Source organism: Solanum pennellii, chromosome 7 (assembly GCF_001406875.1).
Source record: "Solanum pennellii chromosome 7, SPENNV200".
Lineage (NCBI taxonomy): Eukaryota > Viridiplantae > Streptophyta > Magnoliopsida > Solanales > Solanaceae > Solanum > Solanum pennellii.
Window position 1 is genome coordinate 49,737,413 of NC_028643.1, and position 7,245 is coordinate 49,744,657.

General features: G+C 26.0%; 1 long non-coding RNA gene across 1 annotated transcript; it reads left to right on the top strand.

The window, feature by feature from the left end:
* The first annotated feature begins 1,073 nt into the window (after positions 1-1,073).
* On the top strand, positions 1,074-2,361 carry LOC107025471. Its single transcript, XR_001457408.1, has 2 exons — positions 1,074-1,179; positions 1,956-2,361. It is a non-coding gene; the product is annotated as an uncharacterized LOC107025471 (long non-coding RNA).
* The last annotated feature ends 4,884 nt before the right edge of the window (positions 2,362-7,245 follow it).

Here is a 7,245-nt window from a genome sequence, read left to right on the forward strand (position 1 = left end):
TTTTCACAATAAATCAATAACCATTAGGTATAGGACGTAACAAAACCTAAATAATCATTTCAAATTGACATTATTGTCTTTGACAAAAGTATAAACTTGCAATATAATACTACAAATGATAAATTACTATTACACGTAAGATGTGTTAGGTAAGGATTAAATGTTTCCATGTTTGATTTATGACATTTTCTATAAGAAAAGAATTTCTGAAACACAAAAATGACTTTCTCAATAGAAAGAGGGGAAATAATTTTCATAAGTTTATTACACGCTAGAGGTGTCAACCGAGTGAGTTGGATTAAATTTGGGTTAGGAGTTCAAGAAAAGAAAGACAAACTTTTATATATGACATTTATATAACTAAAAAAAAACATATTCTTATAAGGGTATAGTGAAGTTTAAAGTGTTTTAAAATGTAACCAAATAGAAATCTGTGTGCAAGTCCTTTATGAACATATTTTAAAGTAAATGGTTCCCCATACACTACTAAAAAGTCACTAATTCTCTCTTATTTAAAATTTTCATCCAAAAATATTGAGTAATTATTTTGATTGAATCACTGAGAAAATAAAAGCTAATAGTGTTTTCATACAAAAAAATTAGGAAATTTTTCATTATTTCAATGAAAATCTGTTTTTTTACCATTATTTTCCAAATAAAAATACGAAAAAAGATCATATTTCTTAACATAAATTTCTCATTAATTTGTGCTAGAAAAAAAAACACTTTTTTCCCATGAAAATAAAATATAGAATAACTACTAATGTTTCAATTAGAAAGAGAGATATGGAAAAAATAAAATTACAAATTCCATAAAGACTATCAATTGGCTTCCAGTAAGTCTTCTAAATTTACTATGGTCAATTTATTTAAAGAATAATTAATTATATGTCCGTAATACTTTCGAGATGAATGTGATGCAAGAAGGATAACCTTTAATTTGATCAATTCAAATAATTTTCTTTGACATTTTCTTTACTTTGTGTGCTTAATGTTAATTTTAAACACAAGTGTTAGTAAAATTATTATTTTTGTGTCACTATAAATAGACCCTCTTATAAAACTTAGATTCCACAAATTAAAGCATCTCATAAAGAGCTAAAGAAATGGCTCAACCTAAATTTAACATAATAACTCTTTCTGCTATCATACTTTGCTTTCTTCTCATGTTTGCTTCTGGTGAGAAATTCTTAAGTATTTTGTTTTGTTTTTTTCTAGTTGCTTAATAGGATAAAGTATTGTAAATATATCATCTATATGTTAGATTATATGGTATGATTGGTAGGAAGAAAAATGTTTTCCATAGCAAATAATTTCTTGAAAAATGTTTTTTAGGAAAATATAAGTGATCAGTATAGATCCTACTTATTTTCTAGTGTTTGATAGATAAGTAAAAACTATTATTTTTAAAGCATTTGTATATAATTATTTAGACAAATGTGATAAAAGGTTAAGGCGGGGAGATAGGATGTGGGATGGTGGGGTTAAGATTGATGAGGTGTACCGTTTATGTGTGGGAGGACACAATCAATGTAAAATGTGAAATGTCATGAGTATGTATAACTTGTTTCCTTTAGAAAATGTTTTCCAACATATTTGACGAACCAAATATAAAAAAAAAATTATATCATACTAACAAACCCTAGGTTGCACTTTTATGTTTACATATGATCTCTAAGCTTGGAATTTTAATGAAAGCATCACTTACCATGAAACTTATTTTCCCTGCTTCAATTAAAAAAATCATTTTCCAAAAAATAATTTTCTTCAAACCAAACAAAACACATGTTGAATTATGGATACATACATTTTGAATACTATATCAAATGATTAATGACGATTCAAATTCGTAATTAAAAAAATTGAAAATCAATTCTACATTGAAAAATGTACGTAATAATTCTTTACATAATCAGTATATATAATTTAAATCGTATAAATCATTTTTGATACAGAGACACAAATAACAGAAGCAAAACACTGTGGGAAGCATAGCAAGAGTTGGAATGGGAAGTGTTTCCACAAGAAATGTAACCATTGGTGCATGGAAAAAGAAGATGCTAAATATGGCAGTTGTTCTCATGGAGATTGCTATTGCTACTATCATTGTTAAAAACAACAATTAAAACATATAAAGCCATTAATATCACATGGCACTATCTATCTTATTATGTACTAATACACATATAATTAAATGAATAATGCTGCTATTAATTAATAAGTACATGGTTATTATATATATTATTATAGCAGCAGTGGTGCCATTATCTAAATGGTGATGTGTCTCTTTGTAATTTTGTGTGTGAGTGTGTTTGAAATATTTGCAGTCATTTACCTTTGAAGTATGAACTTTTTTTTATATTCTCTTCGTTTCAATTTATATGAGTTAATTAATTTTAATTTGACATTGAATTTAAAATTGAAAGAAATAAATATTTTTAAAATTTGTGGTCTAAAATAAGTAATAGATATGTGTGTGCTTATAAATCATTTTTAAGGTTAAAATGGATATTTTCAAGTTAAATTGTTACTAAATATGTAAAGATGTCATTCTTTGTGACTAACTAAAAAGGAAAGTGAGTCATATAAATTGAGATAGATATGTGTGTGCTTATAAATCATTTTTAAGGTTAAAATGGACATTTTAAAGTTAAATTGTTACTAAATATGTAAAGATGTCATTCTTTGTGACTAACTAAAAAGGAAAGTGAGTCATATAAATTGAGATAGATATGTGTGTGCTTATAAATCATTTTTATGGTTAAAATGGACATTTTAAAGATGAATTGTTACTAAATATGTAAAGATGATGTGACTAACTAAAAAGGAAAGTGAGTCATATAAATTGAGATAGATATGTGTGTGCTTATAAATCATTTTTAAGGTTAAAATGGACATTTTAAAGTTAAATTGTTACTAAATATGTAAAGATGTCATTCTTTGTGACTAACTAAAAAGGAAAGTGAGTCATATAAATTGAGATAGATATGTGTGTGCTTATAAATCATTTTTAAGGTTAAAATGGACATTTTAAAGTTAAATTGTTACTAAATATGTAAAGATGTCATTCTTTGTGACTAACTAAAAAGGAAAGTGAGTCATATAAATTGAGATAGAGCGAGTATTAATTAATAGAAAAATTAAAAGTTTCATAACCACACTAATGTTATGACATGTTCTATGTGCTTGTAAATTTCAAAGTCTTGATTTTTATTTTTTAACCTTGTACAAATTAAAATTCCATCACATAAATTGTAATGAAGGAAGTACGAAAAGGATTTTATTAATATCGAAGAAAAAATAAGTCTAGATACAACACACAAATTGGTAGATGAATCAGAGCTTCTTATTGATGAATTAATGATTAACAAGCTCGATTCAAACCTAGTTATTGAGTTTAGATTATGAAGATNTTTTATTATATAGAAGAGCCATGAGAAGGATGATCACTGACATTTTAGTAATTTTAACATTACTTAAGGGTAAAATAAAAATTGTATAATTAATGGTCAAAATGAAAATCTAGAAGAAATATCCATACATGTCTTAACTTTTGTTATTGGCCCATAAGGATATTATTGTAATTTTGTTTAAATGAAGAGTTTCTACTTAATTAACTTCTTACAAACAATAATAAATGTGTTTTGACATATTTTAGAAAGAAAATTTTGAATTAATTAAAATAAAATGTGTTTGAATAGTTAATATTTTGTTTCTAGAAATATTTTAAAGGAATATTGCGTAAACATACTTTTGATATTATGTTACATAATATGACCACTAAATTCGTATTTTGATTATTTAAATAGTCTTTAAAATGACGTATCAGTAGTTTTTAAACAATTTGAAGAAAATATCAAGTGTCGTGAATAAAAGAATGAACAATATTTGATTATTAATAAATCAATAATTTGATAATGTATTCATCGAAAGATTATAAAATATAAAATTTCTATTTTTATATTTTCATAATATCAAATATGATATTCCCTCTGTCCCTATTTACTTGTCCATATTTTCTCTTTTAGATGTCCCTATTTACTTGTCCATTTTGACAAGTCAAGAAAGGACAAATTTTTTTCCTATTATACCCTCATTTAAACTTTTTTAAAATTTCTAAGTTTTAATTCATCCTTTTTGAAGTCATATTTAGTAAGGGTAAAATTGTAATTTCACTTGCTAATTATTGTTATCTTAATATGTGTGCCTTTTCTAAAGTGGACAACTAAATAGGGACAGAGGGAGTACTATTTAACAGAGAAAATTTGACAAGGTCAATGTTTAACATTCAAATACTAATGAATATTGAAATTCAAACCAAAGAAAATGAGTAGTTAAATAATAAAGAAGAAAATGTCAATAGAAAAAGACTTTGTTTAGAAATTTAGAGGAAGAAAATGTCAATAGAAAAAGACTTTGTTTAGAAATTTAGAGGAAGAAAAAAACTAAAAAATAAATAAATTAGAAAAAGAAAACCTGAAAAAAAAATATATTGGTTATTTTGTGTGTGTGGAGGGGGGGGGGAGGGGGTAAGCTTTAGAGTTTTCTTTACGGCATGATATTAAGTGTAGTATCAAAAAAATTAATTAATGTAATTAAGAATATAACATTACGATAAATGTTATTTTATACGGAAATAAAGTTTCTTTCATGATTATTTTTATTTTTGTGGAGGCAAAATTATTTTTTGGTAAATACTTTCAATATTTAAAGTATAACATTACGATAATTGTTATTATGTATAGAAATAAAGTTGATTTCTTGATTGTTTTTATTGTGTTAGAAATCAATTTTTAAGTATTTCTATTTATCAAAGACCATAATAAATGTATCACAAATTTCATCGACAAAGTCAAATACAAACACATTATACTTAAGTTGAAGCAATAGAGATTTGAAAGACTTTAAATCAGTCTTTACGAATTGATTGATCAATGATTAATATTTTATCAGATGCAAAGCTTATGGTGCAAATATACAAAACGAGATAATAATATTGTGAAAAATAGATAGCACTTGCGCATATATATGAAGACCGATGAGCTTTTTCAAAGATATCAACATTTTATATATTCCTTGAACATGAAATGTTTTGACTCTTAATCTAACACAATTCTCTATTTCCTTGCTGCAAAGAATTTTTTAAAATTAAACTTTCTCAATTTAGGTTGTAAACTACACATTTATGTCATATGACCACTTGAAATAGATTATAAATCAATATATTGAAGTTGTTTACTAAAGAAAAAAATAGTATAAATCACAGAAAATTCATATCTTTATAGGCTAATTACATCATATCCGAGAAGTTTTCTCAATTACAAAAATCTCAAATTTTTAATCCTCTCGAATACATTCCTTGGTTATCCAATACATTGCAAATGACATATTACTTCGGGGAAGAGATGTACTCGAGAAGGGATAGATATGAATCTGAGAGGAAATAGATGTATCTAAGAGGAAATAGGGATGCATCCAAGAGAGGACTATAATACCTTAAGTTGTGAATTTTTTTAACAAAGTATGTGAAATTATATTGGACCCGTATTACGGGCCTTAAATATCTAGTTTCTATATCATTACTATATACAAGAGTCATCACATGGACGACCAAGGCTATTTTTGTAATTTTCCACTAATCCAAGGTCAGAAACGTGATAGTTGGGAAGACCAAGGTTAAAATAATAATTATTACAGATAAATGATCTCTCTCCAAAGAGTTTTTGACCAAAAACATCCTTCAACTATACCCCAAACTTAAATTACATTCTTAAAGTATCATTTTTAGCAGAAAACATCCTTTAATTATACCCCAAACTTAAACTACATCCTTAAAATATCATTTTTAGCAGAAAACATCCTTCAAGTATTTTAAAATAAACATTTTTCATCCTTTTACTTGAATTTATCAGAAAACTAATCGATATTTCCCACAAAAATTAAGTCGTCCCTTCCTAATTATTATTCTTAAATATGTCAAGAATATTATCCTGAACTTTTTCGTAATTGAGTTAAGAATTATGTAAAATCTTTTAATTTGATCATTTCTTTTTTCATTCATTTTTCATGTAATTTTAATTAAAAATATTATTTGTTTAAATATGTTTCTTCTCAATTGAATATGCTAGAAGCGACATTTGATGGAGACTTTTGCTTCTAATAATGTATAATGAAACTCAAATATGAGACATAATCAATATTTTGGTCACTTTGATATTAGATTGACCAAAATATCTATTCATTTAATTGGTTAAGAAAAAGGTAAAAATAATTAATCTCCAACTTCTTTTCTTTACGAAAAAGGCAAATCATGTGCATTCACATCTTCCAATCATTTTTAGTTTCCATGAGCAACAATGTCTAAGATTTATTTTTAAAGAACTTCTTGTAGAAAGTAATGAAATTTTCCAGAATAGTTACGTTAATTACTCATTTTTTCGTAAGATCCCTTAATTTTTTGACAATATCTAACAAAAGGATGAAAGTTGTACACTTACAAATACTTAAATGATGTTTTCTACTAAAATTGATATTTTAAGGATGTAGTTTAAGTTTGACGCATAGTTAAAGGATTTTTTCTGCTAAAGATGATACTTTAAGGATGTAGTTTATGTTAGGGGTATAGTTGAAGGATGTTTTTGGCCAAAAACTCTCTCTCCAAACATCTAGAATCATCCAATGCAAGATATTTATTTGTGACAAATTAGTAAAGGGTTCGAGTTCATATTTGTGAAATTGAGCTGATTTATTTTATCAATAGGTATGCATGTAATGTACCGATTTGTTAAATGTTACTTAATGATGTTGTTTGGATCCAGCTACTCTTCACTCTAGCTCTCCTTCTCTCTATGTCACTCCTCGTCTGTATTAATTTCTATAATATTAAGACAAAATTTTTAAGTTTATAGTGATTAAAGCCCTTTCAATTTGGAATTGAGTTTGTCCAATTTCCTTCAACCCTCAAACAAATATAACATTTTTATTAACAGAATTCAGAATATAAAGATTTAAGCACACATAATAAAAATAAGGAATTTCAACTCTACTACATACATACGATATAATTTTGGCCAGTGTAAGATTTTTACTATGGAACTCCCTCGGTACATTGGCTAATGTAATTGACTTGGTTTTGGAATGTAAGTTTAGGACCACAATCACTTATCAGAACTCTGTTATATATAAATTTGCATAAATGTGGAATAAGTAAACAGTTGACAATGGCTTTTGATGATCTGTTAATTA